Source organism: Bos mutus, chromosome 17 (genome assembly GCF_027580195.1).
Source record: "Bos mutus isolate GX-2022 chromosome 17, NWIPB_WYAK_1.1, whole genome shotgun sequence".
NCBI classification, from domain to species: Eukaryota; Metazoa; Chordata; class Mammalia; order Artiodactyla; family Bovidae; genus Bos; species Bos mutus.
This window is the reverse complement of record NC_091633.1, coordinates 18,715,927-18,730,041: the sequence shown is the minus strand read 5'-3', so window position 1 is coordinate 18,730,041 and position 14,115 is coordinate 18,715,927. Positions and strand designations below refer to the sequence as shown.

Sequence of the window (14,115 nt, the reverse complement as noted above, 5' to 3'; positions counted from 1 at the left end):
TATCCCATCAAGTGGCTATAACACGTTTCACTGATCCATTCTCCCGAAAACATTTAGGACAGTTGTTCCCAGGTTTTTATTTTTACCAACGAACGCTGGCACGTTGAATAACACCAGAATGGGCGGTCATCTTAGTGGAACGCTCCGAATTGCTTGTGAGCGCTTCTGCTGCGTGAAAATGCCAGAGGAACTAAACTGAAAGGGACATCGAACCTTTAATTTGGACCTTGACTCAGGACTGAGTTTTGCAACCATCCAAGGACAGGCGGCGTCAGGCAGCCCTTGTGAGGTCTTAAGCCCCTCCCCGGAGCGCTGTCACCCAGCTGGGAGACTAAACACTCTCCAAGGGTTCCAGCGAAGTCAGGCGCCAAAGGGGTAAAATGTTTGGGAAGAATATGATGTCTGTCACGAAAAGCATCTCAAGTAGTCTTTGGGAAAGCCAGAACTTCATTGGGTTTCCTGTAGTTCGGTACATGCAGGTGGAGTGGCGGTGGGAAAGGAACACAGTCCCCAGCCTTTAGGGCGGGCCCCGAGCAGCGGTCTCTGGGGAGGCGGGGACGGAAGGATGTCCCCCGAACGAGTGGTGACCCGAAATCCAGGCCACATCCACCGCCGGGCGCCTGGGGCAGGGATAGCAGCCCGGGACCTGAGCCGAGCCTCGAGGCGGGGCCGCGGGTGACTCGCAGGCTTGGGGAAGTTTCCGTGGCTCAGCCGCCGCCCCGCAGTCCCAGCGTCTGACTAAATGAAGCGAGCTCAGCCGGCACGTCCGGCCTGCGCGAAGTGCCGCGGTCGCGGCGGGGAGAAGCCGGGCAGGTGACGCCGCGGGCGGAGGCAAAGTTGCAGTGCCGTCTCCCGCGTTCCCGCGCCCCGGCAGGTCTCTGCCCTCCTCGCGGGTCCGCAACCTCTCCCGACCCCGCTCCAGGCCCTGCCTCACTTCCCTCTCCTCCGCCTCCTCCCCTATCTTCTCCCTGCCCTCAGCCGCGCCGCTACTTTCGTCTCCTCAGGCTCCCGCCTCCTTCCCCTCCTCGGCGCGCGGCCGAGCCCTCGGGGGCGCGCGGCGGGCGCGGGTGGCTCCGCGCCGGGGTTTCCAGAGGCCGCAGCCAATCTCCGCGCAGCCCGCGGCCGCGTCGCGCCCGAGCCGGGACCCGCCGGCTCCTCCCTCCCCGCCCCCCGCGCGCCTGTCAGGGCCGCGGAGAGGAGCGCGCGGCCGCGCCGAGCCGAGCGGAGCCAAGCGGGGGACGCAGAGCGCGGGAGGCGGCGGCGGCGGCAGCGTGGAGCCCAGGTGAGCCGGCGGGAGCTGGGCCGCTGGCCGGGGACGCGGCCGCCGCAGCTCCGGCGGGCGCCTTCGCCCTCTCAGGGTGCGGGACTACGGCCCGGATTGCAGACAAAGCCCTGAGGCCGACCCCGGGTTCCCGAAGCCGAGGGGACCCCACGTGCGCCGCCCCACGCCCCGCCACGTGGGGACGCGGCCCCTGGCGCCCCTTCCCCCGCGTCTTCGGGGCGCAGGGGGCCTTGGGGTGGCCGCCTCGGCTGGGCCGCGCCCGGCCCGGGGTGGCAGGGGCGGTCCCGGAGTTTGGAACCGTTGTCACCGGCGGTCGGGGCAGTTTAGGATTTCGGAGGCGGCCTAGGCCCACCCCCTCGCGTTTGACAGGTGGCGAAAGCCGGGGCGCGCAGGCGGAGAGGGCTGACAGACTTTGAGCGACCCATCCCCGCTCCCCTCTTGTCTCGGGTGGGTGCACACCGGCGCCGTGGTGGGTTGGACATCTGGCGGCGGGACCCTGGACCGGCTGCTGTGGAACCGGGGGCCCCTCAGCCTCTCCTCTCTTGGCCCTCTCTGCCCCCGCCCCCTTCTCTCAGCCGGAACCTCACAAGCTTGGTCTTTTTTTGACCTAAATTCACCTCGGGGCCGCTGCATTCTGTGAACGCGGGGAGGTGCCTTCGCCGGTATCCTCCACCTGACTCTTGGGGACGCGGGGATGCTGGGCCCGGTCCCCGCTCAGCTTTGGTCTAGGTGCCTGGGCTGCCCGCCGCCCGCCCCCCCGCGCCGGGTTCCAGCCTTGCGCTTTTCCTGGCTTCCCCACCCCCTGCACTGCCCAGTTTGGGAAGCGGGGTGTTTTCACAGCTCTGCCAGCGGCCCTGCTGCTCTCACTTGGTGCTGAAGAGGTGGCGCCGAAGCCCCTCCTGTCTCCTTGGTAAGGTTGGGGCAGAGGGATGATGCTTGCGGGGCCGGGGATCTCAGTGCCCGCAGTTAACAGGGGCACGCTGGGCCGGGGTGAGTCGTGCAGTGCCCTCCTCCTCAGGGGCAACTTTTACCTTCCTCAGTCTGGAAGTTCCCACAGCCCTAGAGATATCTAGAGCTAAATAGAGCTATCTATGTAGCTCTAAATAGAGTTTTGCTGTTATTTACCACCCACCTCAGGTGGCTCTGCCCCCAGGGGAGAGAGAAGTAGATAGCTGTGTCCCCATAGAGCCCCTTGTTCCTGGGGGGAGGCAGGGGCAGCAACACGGGGAGGGCTTTGCGGGAGTTACCCCCTACCCCGCACCCCACCCCGCCAAAGCGCCTCACAAAAACATTCAACTTAGGAACCAACTGTGCATGCTTCCTGGTGGGTCCTAGAACTTCTTTCCGGACCGCGGGTCCTAAACCCTTCCTGTATAGAGAGCAGCCTTTTGTAGGGAGAGCGCACAGCCTGTTTTTGTGATAAAAAGTAATGCCCATCTGATGGGCCCCTAACTTGGATAATAATAATAGTGTTCATAACCAGCATTTATGGAGTTCTTACTGTGTGTTAGATGGGCTTCCCAGATGGCTCAGTAGTAAAGAATCTGCCTGCCAAAGCAGGTTCGATCCCTGGGTTGGGAGGATCCCCTGGAGGAGGAAATGGCAACCCGCTCCAGTATTCTTGCCTGGAAAATTCCATGGGCTACAGTCCATGGGGTCACAAAGAGACATGACTGACTGACTGAGAGCATGTGTTAAATACTATACTGTGTGTTGCAGGCATTATCCCATTTATTGCCTACCAAAATCTTGTAGGGTGGGGATTTTTATCTCCATTGTATAGAGATGAGGAAACTGAGGCTAAAAACAATCCTGCAGTTTGCTAGGAGTTAGCCCATTTTATAGAAAGGCTCAGAGAAGCTAAGTAACTTGCCCAGGGTCACACAGCCAACCCAGGCTGTGGTCCTAAAGCCTGTGCACTTTACCACCTGTTCTAGAACAGAGGCCTTTGCAAGGCTGCCCTAGGCTTCTTGAGGAGCCCAGAAATGTTTGCTAAAACAGCCTGAGGTGTCACGGTGGTGATGCTGATTGACTTGGGCTTGTGTTTGTTTCCAGGTTGTTAGTGGGCTGGTAGACAAGTATATTCACTAATAACTATGCAGTAATTCTCATCAGAGGTGTTTCCACCTTCCTGGTGAGCATTTGGAGAAGTGTGGGGGTGACTTTTGGTTGTCAAAATGAAGCTGAGCACTCCTGACTTCTGGTAGGCAGAAGCTGGGGATGCCAAATATCCTGCAGGCAGGCCAGATTCACAGCAGGCGTGAAGAATTGCCCTGCCGTAAATGGCTAAGAGTGCTCCTGCTGAGAAATACCAGGAGGAATAAGTGCTGTGGAAATGAGGAAGCAGAGGGCAGTGGGGATTCTGGAGAAATCCCTTCTGGCAGGTGTGAATACAGGAGGCTTTCCGAAGGAGGTGTCATTCGTGCTGAACTTTGAAGGATGGGCTGAAAAGTGGAGATTGGATAGGACGAGGGAAGGGGTGTAGGATGGGATGACCTAGCAGAGGGAGCTTTCTGGAGTAACCTGGAATCCCCTTCTTGAGAACTGCATCCCAGATGGGCTGGTTGGTGGGGAAGCACCTCTCTCAGGAGGAAGGGATAGGCGGGTGGGGCAGGCCAAGCCTGTTTTCAAGGCTTTTTGGCTGAGATTTTAACGTGGGCCACGGAGTTGCCCTGACCGCATCATGAACCCATTTCATGGATGGGCTTGGAGAGGCTGAGTAGCTCGTTCAGGATCATGGTGGTTGTGGGAAGCATATGGTTCTCGTTTCCTGATGCCGGTAATTTCGGGCACATGCTATTTCAGATTTTCCTTTGGGTCAGAGGGCCTTGTTTTGCTATTTTGCACAGATGTTTTGCTTTTCCCAGTAGCTCCTCCCCTTTGGGCTGGGCCAGATAACCCAGATGCAGGCTTCGGCCTTCAGCCTCACTTCTGTGCCTTCTTAACTGGAAAGTTGAGGAAATCGCCATTTCCCTTTGGGAACTGACTTTTCTCCCTTAAGGCTATGCTTGTTATATACTGACCTGTTAGGAATGTAGGACCTATTGTGTCTGGCTTTCATTGAACATAATGTTTTCAAGGTTGTCCCTTGTTGTAGAATGTATCACTGCTTCCTTTCTATGACTGAATAATCTGTGTATGGATACACTATATTTTGTTTTCTTGTATTGTTTCTGCTATAAGAGCTTCTTCTTTTCTTTTTTAAATTTTAATTAATTAATTTACTTATTTTTGGCTGCGCTGGGTCCTCATGGCTGCACTTGGGCTTTCTCTCATTGCGATGAGCAGGGGCTACTCTCTAGTTGGGGTGTGTGGGCTTCTCACTGCTTCTTTTATTGTGGAGCATGGGCTCAAGCACTCCGGCTCAGTAGTTGTGGCTTAGTTGCCCTGTGGCATGTAGAGTCTTCCTGGATCATTGGAAGGTGGGTTCCCATCCACTGGACCACCAGGGAAGCCCCATAAGAGCTTCTTAAGGCCTTTGTACTTTCTTAAACTTCTTTGTACTTTCCTTTGCCTCCGCAGCCCCCAACTAATAAACTTCTGAGTACACGACATTACTTTGTCACTCTGTTTGCAGGGAGAAAGTGATGGAAGAAAGGTTCTCCGAAATCAACTGGAGACCAGCTTCCTGGAACAAGGAAACTCCCTTACTTTTCAAAACTCTCTCACTTCACCCTCCTAGCTCCAGTCTAAGCCCATCACTTCCCAGGTCAGCTCACAGTGTGATTTTCAGGGAAAGCCTGGATTTTATTCAGTTTCATTCATTTCAGTCATGATTTGTTAAATGCAGGTTCCTGTGTGATTTTTTTGGTATGTATATTGTGAGATCCTTTTCCAGGTAAGGAAATCCACAGAGTAGAGAAAGCCTCACCAGACAGATGGTGCTGGCACCCTGTGGCCAGGCATGGAGTCAGCTCAGGTCCTGATAGCTTTGCCAGGAAAGCCCACCAAGAACATGGAAATGGAGTGGTCTGATCAATGAGCTGGGAGGAAGCCCAGAGAATTCCAGTCCCTGAACCCCTCCTATATGATGGCTGGGAAAAGTGGAGCACAGAGAAGAAGGGAGAATGTAGTCTTTTTAGAGAGAACATTGCTTATGGGCCATGTTGTATGTTGGGCATTTTTCTAGAAGATTGACTCTACAGCTACCCTCTAGGTAGGTTGCTGCAGCTCTGTTTTACAGATGAGAAAATCAAGGCCCAAGTCCCCTGAGATCTGTATAGTTTCCTGACATACCTTCTCGTCCTGAGCACTCATGTCTCCCTTGGCCTCCTTATGCTGCCAAACGATGCCCATGTTCTCATGGAGTGGAATCAACCTTCCCCAGGAGATGATGGTGTGGAAATGATTTCCAAATGGTTGTGCTCTCAAAAAAATAAAAAGATTTTGAATGGTTACTTTTTCTTCCTTCCCTGATTGGATCCCTTCCTTGATAAAACCAAAAAGAAGGGCATATTTAAAAGGAGCGCTGTTTGACTTCACAGAAAAGACCTCTGGCATTCCCTGCTGCGGGATGCTAGTGACCAAAACGGGGAAGGAATTATTTTAGCTGCCAGTGTTTTCAGTTTCAGTCATGTGTGTAGTGTTGCTGCTGAATTTTTCTTGTCAATTATGAAACATTTTAAGGATAGAGAAAAAAAAAAGTGGATAGAAGAAAAAAATTTTTCGTTGTTGATTGGCTCATGGTTTTGGAAGGCTGGAAGGAGGCCCAGGGGCAGAAAGGAGGCAGAGCAGGGTGCTGGTGATTTTTCACTGAACCCACACTTTTGGGAGGGGCTGGTGACAAGCTCCGTCCTGGGAACCAAGGAGTGCTGGGACTTGATCCTTGTCCCTAAGGAGCGCCTGAGTGAGCGGTCTGGAACTGTTGAGGGTCAGTTTGGAAAAGATGAACAATTCTAGCATTTTTCCGTTTTGAAAAGGAAAGAAGAAAGAAAATGGGAAGAGTGTGTTGTGCCCCTACCCTCCTCACCCCCAGAAAGCTGCTGAGCAACTATTTTTATGTTGTCCCTTTTTATCCCTGTTGGCTTCTGTAAATAGTTGAGAGATGGCAGTTGCAGGGATAAAAATGCTAATTCCAACCTGGAGAGGAGACACTGATAGTCCCCCAAGGAAATGGGGAGGAAGGCCAAGGTCTTGCCCCTCTGCCCCTCCTGCTTGGGCATGGGGTGGGAAGTGAGTGGGGGTGGGAAGTGAGTGGGGGTGGGGTGGGGAAGGCACACAGTGGGAGGTGCCTGAGATAAGCCTCTGTTGGAGAAGTTTAACTGGGGAACCAGTGGTTTGGTGGGGGGGCAGGGTGTGGAGGGAAGGACACCTCCCTTGTGAGTTTTTAAAACCGCTTTGGGATTTTGCCATTAAGGCCTCTGGCAGAGATTTTATTTAGATTTGTTCCCAGACAATTCTACTGCCCTCTGGGTCCAAGTGTGGGGACACGATTGGACCCCCAGAGCCAGCTTCCAGCCCGTCTTTGCCCCTGGCTGGGGCTGCTTTGTGCTGAAAGCTGGGAAGGGAGGAAGCTAGATTTAGCATCACCTCCAAACAGCAGGGAAGAGGAAGGGAGAAGGGCTGTGGGTGGGCGAGGCCCGGATGCCTGTAGATTCCCAGTTGGCCCCCTCCCTCTGATTTGTCAAGCTGCAGAATGTTGGAGTCAAGTGTTTTATTTTCATTACAAATTGAAATTTCAATTGTTTCCCACTTCTTCCTTGTTGTTGTCATCGTTTAGTCATGTCCGGCTCTTTTTGGGACCCCATGAACTGCTGGACTTCTTCCTTAGGTTCAGTAAAAGACTGGGAGGGATTCAGTGGGAGAAGAGGAAGTAAGATGATTCCTACCTCACTTTTCTAAATACCCCCAACATCCACACCCACACTTACCCATTCATTCATGCTCTTCAAGGCAAGGACCATCTGCACACACCTGACCTTAGGTACCTGGCATGAGATGGGGGATGCTCTTTCTCTCTGCGATACTTCATTATTGACCTAACAGTAGCGGTCTAGGAACTCTTAAGACAGTGGAGGTTCTTACTCTGCCAGCATCCAGGGCAGAAGGGGACACTGCAGGGGTCAGGGGTCATACCCTGGCCTAGCCTGGGACCTGCTGGGCTGCCTAGGAGAGGTCATCTCACCTCCCTGGGTCTCAACCACTACTTTTGAAGCCCTAGTGTGTTGATTATGAAAGCTGTGAGAGTGTGTGCAAAATTCTTGACACAGATAAGCAAGGATGCGAAATTATAGGCACACTCTGCTTTTAATTTTGTAAAAAGTGATGCATATGGATAAGAATTAGAAGGGAAGATGGAAAGAGTTAAGTTAGCATGGTGTGATTAGAAAAAAAATTATTTTAATATAAATTGAAGGGGCTTGAACTTGATAGCCACTGAAGTGCTTTCTTGGCAACAGCTTCTATTTAGGGAGCATTTGCTGTGTGCAGGGCCCTGTGTGGTGGTAGTTGAGGTAGGCATTGTTATCCTCAAGGTCACCAGCAAAGAAGGGCTGTGCCCTTGATCACAAATGCTTCCCCCTCTCTGGGAGCCTTTGATTTCACACCTGTACTTTCCCAAATCACTGTGTGATTTGGTACAGTTCAGTTCAGTTGCTCAGTTGTGTCCGACTCTTCGCGACCCCATGAATCACAGCACGCCAGGCCTCCCTGTCCATCACCAACTCCTGGAGTTCACTCAGACTCACGTCCATCGAGTCAGTGATGCCATCCAGCCATCTCATCCTCTGTCGTCCCCTTCTCCTCCTGCCCCCAACCCCTCCCAGCATCAGAGTCTTTTCCAATGAGTCAACTCTTCGCATGAGGTGGCCAAAGTACTGGAGTTTCAGCTTTAGCATCATTCCCTCCAAAGAAATCCCAGGGCTGATCTCCTTCAGAATGGACTGGTTGGATCTCCTTGCAGTCCAAGGGATTCTCAAGAGTCTTCTCCAACACCACAGTTCAAAAGCATCAATTCTTCGGCGCTCAGCTTTCTTCACAGTCCAACTCTCACATCCATACATGACGACAGGAAAAACCATAGCCTTGACTAGAGGGACTTTTGTTGGCAAAGTAATGTCTCTGCTTTTGAATATGCTATGTAGGTTGGTCATAACTTTCCTTCCAAGGAGTAAGCGTCTTTTAATTTCATGGCTGCAGTCACCATCTGCAGTGATTTTGGAGCCCCCCAAAATAAAGTCTGACACTGTTTCCACTGTTTCCCCATCTATTTCCCATGAAGTGGTGGGACTGGATGCCATGATCTTCGTTTTCTGATTGTTGAGCTTTAAGCCAACTTTTTCACTCTCCACTTTCACTTTCATCAAGAGGCTTTTAAGTTCCTCTTCACTTTCTGCCATAAGGGTGGTGTCATCTGCATATCTGCGGTTATTGATATTTCTCCCAGCAATCTTGATTCCAGCTTGTGTTTCTTCCAGTCCAGCGTTTCTCATGATGTACTCTGCATATAAGTTAAATAAGCAGGGTGATAATATACAGCCTTGACGTACTCGTTTTCCTATTTGGAACCAGTCTGTTGTTCCATGTCCAGTTCTAACTGTTGCTTCCCGACCTGCATACAGATTTCTCAAAAGGCAGGTCAGGTGGTCTGCTATTCCCATCTCTTTCAGAATTTTCCAGTTTATTGTTATCCACACAGTCAAAGGCTTTGGCATAGTCAGTAAAGCAGAAAAAGATGTTTTTCTGGAACTCTCTTGCTTTTTCTAGGATCCAGCGGATGTTGGCAATTTGATCTCTGGTTCCTCTGCCTTTTCTAAAACCAGCTTGAACATCAGGAAATTCACAGTTCACAAATTGCTGAAGCCTGGCTTGGAGAATTTTGAGTATTACAAGTCACTCAGATTCTGTGTTTCAGTTTTCCTTATCCGTGAGATAAGCATGATAATAGTACCTAACTCATAAGGTTGTTGTGATGGTTAAATGAGATGATACATGTACGGTGTGGTAGTGCCTGCCACTAGGCCAGCACTAAAGACTAGTTATCACTATTATTGCATCTACAACTCCTATGGCTGCTGCTATAGTGATGTCATTAAAAAAAATTTTTTTTTAATTGGAAGAAAATTGCTTTACAATGTTGTGTTGGTATCTGCCTACAACAATGTGAATCAGCCTTAATTCTGTACATATCCCCTCCCTCTTGAGTTTCCCTCCCCTCCCGCCTTCCCACCCCTCTAGGTCATCACAGAATGCCAGGCTGAGCACCCTCTGTTATATAGCTCCCTCTGTTATATGTCAATGCCACTTTCTCAACTTGTCGATTCTTGTGTTAAAAATACTAGTCAGTTTCTTCCCTTCATTCCATCCTGTTGATAAGCCCTTTCCTTCCCTGTTTTTGATTTTTTTTTTTTCCTGTTAAAATTAAAAAAAATTTTAAAGCAACTTGAAAATGCTGGTGTCTGCCAAGCTGTCAGTGTGAAGGCTGTCAGGGGTTTCAGCTGCTTGGCAGTTTGGCCTGGTTGGGAGCCTTAAAGTGTAGGGAACTGATCATCTGTCAGGGAGCTTAGTGGAGAAGCTTTTCTGTCAATCAACTCTGTATCATTTATCTGTTAGGACTTTTGGTTGTAAATGTCAGAAAACCAACTGCAAACTAGCTTATGCAATAAATGGGAATTTACTGGCTCATGTAGATTAAAAACTCCTGGGGATACATGGACTGCAGGTAGGGCTGGATCCAGGTGCCACACAGTATCTCCAACTTTAATTCTTTTCTGTCTCTCTCCTCTCTCTCTCTCAGCTTCATTCTAATGAAGGGTTCTCCCAAGCCCCTGGTAACTCTAGAAGTACATCTTCACTGCTCTGTGTTCCACAGAAAGAGACATTCTTAATACTTCCACAAAATCCTAGAATGAGACTTTAGTAGACTGACTTGGGTCACACATCCACTCTTGAAACAATCACTTGAATAGAGCAGTTGATGCCCAGTTGACCAGACTTGAGTCATAGTGGAACCCCTAAAGCTGACAGCATGGCCAGCTCCACGGAGTCCCCTTTGACACACAAGGATTGATTCCTGACGTGAATCAGGCTGCTGTTATCATACTAAAGGAACTTGGATGGATTCAAGGCCGGCTAAAGAAAACGTCTGACCTTCTGAGTGGTCTTGGGATGAATAAAATAAACAGTGACCTCTGGCCAGTATTTACTGAGTGCTGGCAGTGTTCTAGAAAGTTCTAGGTCCTGGAGTCCAATAAACAAGAAAGGGAAAGGCAACGCTCTTACAAGTTCAGTTGCACTGACATCTCTGTGCCCAGGCACATCTTCCCGAGTGCTATAAGACACCGCACCTTCACATTCTCGCTTCTCACACAGGTTGGAGTGTCGGGGAGCCAGAGGAATGGGCTCAGGTATCCCTCTTTGTTAGAGATTTTGGCTCAGCCTGGACTTCCTTCTGGACACAATATGTGGACATTGCAAGGCTGTACCTGTCATTTTTAGCCCCTTTCTGAAAAACTCAACCAGTTTTAGCCCTGCTTGGAACACTGCATAACTTTGGGCAAATCAATAAATCTGTCTGAGCCTTCCTTTTCTCATTGGTGAAATGAAACGGTTGGAATAGGTGATCACTGACGCATGCCCTTTATAGCACTAAGGTCCAGTGCATCTCAGAGTAGGGCGTGTAGGGGCGAGATAGGTGGTGAGAGGTGGAAAAGAAGGAGGATGTGTAACATGGCACTCAGCCTGTCCTTGGCATTGGGAAGCCAAAGGGGAGTGGTGAGGACTGTGGCATGCAGGCCAGTGCGTCTACTGTCCACAGCTACAGGGAGTTGTTCAGGAAAGAATTCAGGCCCAGTGTTATCAGTGTTCAGTTTTTCAAGAGCCTGGACGTTTTGATTTTTTATCTGAAATCTCCTGGCTCTGAAATGTTGGCATCTCATTCAAATAGTTTTAAACACAGTGTAGGCCAAGCAAAATACATTGGGTGACCCCCATCACATGAGAGGGACTTTGGGCTCCAGGGACTGTGATGGGGATGGAGTCTGTTCACTCCAAAGCCAGCACTATGGGAATTCCCTGATGGTCCAGTGGTTAGGACTCTGCGCTTTCACTGCCCAGGGCCCTGGTTCAATCTCTGGTCGGGGCACTAAGATCCTGCAAGTTGTGCAGCACAGCCAAGAATAAATAAATAAATAATAGATTAAAGAAAGAAAGGGAAAAAAAGCCAGCACCATCCCTCATGTCCTCTGTAAAGGAAGGACCCTTGTCTCTGGGGGAAATGATCAGTTTCAATGCCTCCAAACTAAAGACTATACAAGGAGAGACAGTTTTAAGAGTCTGTGTCACTGAGTCTGATAAAGACTGCTTGGCTGGGCCAAGACCCAGAATCTGGAGTATTCCAGCTGATGTCAAGTCTCAGCATTGTGTCAGCTGCTATAGCTGAGCCTCCCAGGTCTCCCACTTAAGTTCTGGGAGATACCCTCTGCATCGTGGCCTCTGGGGCAGCAGGCTTGTGTGGTTGGGTGGGGAGCTGTGTTAGTTTGCTAGGATTGCCATGACACAGTACCACAAACTGGGCAGCTTCAGTGATAGAAATGCATTATCTCACAGTCCTGGAGGCCGGAAGTCCAACAGGCTGAAAGTTCCAGAGGCTGAAAGTCCCAGAGGCCGGAAGTCCCAGATGGAGGTGTTATAGGGCTGGTTCTTCCCAGGGCCGTGAAGGAGAATCTGTTGCTGTCTCTCTTCCGATGTCTGATGGCTGTTGGCAGTCTTGAGTGTTCCTTGACTTGTAGGCGCAGGACCCCAGTCTCTACCTTCACATTCTCATGGTGTTCTCCATGTGGTGTGGGTCTGTCCAGATTTCCCCCTTTTCTTAAGGACACCAGTCATATTGCATTAGGATTCTGGCATATCTTTTTTGGGGGACACGATTCCATAACCCATAACAGGTGCTGAGTGGGGCCTCTGTGGCTTTGCCTGGGCCACCCCGCCTGCTCCCATCAGCTTCCAACAAAGTTCTTGTGCTCTGGCCCCCCCAGCCGCCCACTGTCCCCTGGCCCCATTCAGCTCCAGGGGTCTTCTTTCTGCTGCCTCCCCTCTCCCACCTCTTTCCTGGTGCAGGGCTTTCTCAGAAGATCTTTCCTCCTCCTGGAACAAGTTGCTGCCCCCTTAGTACCAACTCACCCTGTTGGTCTCAGCCGAAATGTAACTGCCCCAAGTGAGGCCTCTCTTGACCCAGACCCTCCCACTCAGACCGTACTCCTCCCAGGGTCCTTGTGTTGTTCTCTTTGATATTATCCTGGTTTTCTCCTCCAGTTTGTGCTTATAGAGTCACTTGTGTGCCTGCTTTTCAGAAATTACATTTATTCTGTTTATCTGGCACATAGTAGGTCCCCAGTAGTTACTTGTTGAAGGAAGGAATGGATGAGTGAATTTTCTTTTGGACTTCCCTAGGCCTCAGTTTCCCCAGGTGAGAGAGGATGTGGCTGGCCAAGCCTGTTATCCCAGGGAGGACATCATCTCTGGCCTTGGCAGCATCCACACAGCTATTTTGGGCCCCTCTGTTGTCCTGGAGTGTCTGCTGGGACCTCTGGGGAGCCTACAGAGGACCCTGTGACATGGGTCAGGGCATATCGCTGGCTTGCTCTCTGGCTACTTGCTGTGCTGAGGCTCCCGTGGTGGTGGCTTGGCACTTGGTAAGCAGGGCAGGTTGGAAACTGCCTCCAGGAAACGCATTTCCTGGAGGCCTGTGCACTTGGCTTCCTGGCAGAGGAAGGAGTGTTCCCTTCATCCTGGCCTGAAGCCCGGTCCATCTGCTCCAGGAAGGTTCTGGTCCTCCGTTTGAGCCACCTGTGAAAGGGGAGGGAGTCGAGGGAGGGGTTGCCAGCCAAGGGCGGTAGGGAGGCTTCAGGGCCTGGGGAAGGAACCATGGATTGGGCAGGAGGCTCGAGGAGGGGACTTTTCGAATTTTCTCAAACCTCAACTCTCCCCACCGCCCCCCCAAAATCGAGTGTTTAGCTGTCCCTCTCTTGCAGAGGGCCTGTGAGGATTAAATGATAACCTAGACAGAGCCTTTACCATGATTGGTAAAGAAGTGCTCAGTTGGATGTAGCTGTTATAATGCAAACCACTGTCTTGTGTGTGATTCCACCCCCCCACCCCCTACCCCTAGTGTTGATAACTTTCATCAGCTCCTTTAAAGGCTGTGACCTCAGAGGATATGTGACCTTAAAACCAATCAGACTCCAGCTTAGACTCTATGGGGTCAGTGGTGCTGAATGGCCAAGGCCTTGACTGCCAGGTGGCCTTGAGGCACTGAGGTTTGTGTCCCTTGAGGCTCTTTCTTGAGACCTGGACACACCTGCCCCTCCAGTACAGAGGTCCCGACTTCCATCCCAACCGCTGGCCCTGCCCCAGCAGGTGCAATTTTTCCCTCTCCTTTCTCCTCCAGGCCTCAAGAGCCAAGGCACAGGCCAGACACTAGCTTGTCATGGAGACTGATTAAAAACAGCTTTGCCGGGAGTGGATGGCTTGGTGTCCTTGGCCTGGAGTGGCGATCGATAAGCAATTGTTTTCCTGTTGGCAAGAAAAAAAAAATTCTCCATTAACTTTATCAGGTGCTGCCAGACTAGTTTTCTTTTCAGGAACTCCGCAGCCCTGTCAGAAGTGGCCCTGGGAAGGAGGACAGGCTTTTGGAGGAGACATAGGCCCTTGATGCCAAGGCTGCAGAACATACACAGGAGGAAGAACATTCTGGAACACAGCCTGGCAGGTCGTGGGCATTCAGTAGGTTTTTGTTGGAAGAGGAGGTTTTTGAGCACTTTAAGCATGCACCAAACATGAATATTGAGTTCTTAGCTCAGTTAATCTTCATGACTTGGCTGAGTGCCCGTTTTATA

General features: G+C 51.1%; 1 protein-coding gene across 4 annotated transcripts in view; it reads left to right on the top strand.

Moving 5' to 3' along the window:
* The first annotated feature begins 712 nt into the window (after positions 1 to 712).
* Positions 713 to 14,115, top strand: part of CAMKK2 (calcium/calmodulin dependent protein kinase kinase 2) — a 53,003-nt gene continuing 39,600 nt past the window's right edge. Inside the window, exon 1 of one of the 4 annotated variants that reach the window (XM_070386193.1) lies at positions 713 to 1,282. The gene's annotated coding sequence lies outside the window, so the exon portion shown is untranslated. The remainder of the gene's footprint in view (positions 1,283 to 14,115) is intronic. The other 3 variants (XM_070386194.1, XM_070386196.1, XM_070386195.1) reach the window with 3 other exon arrangements.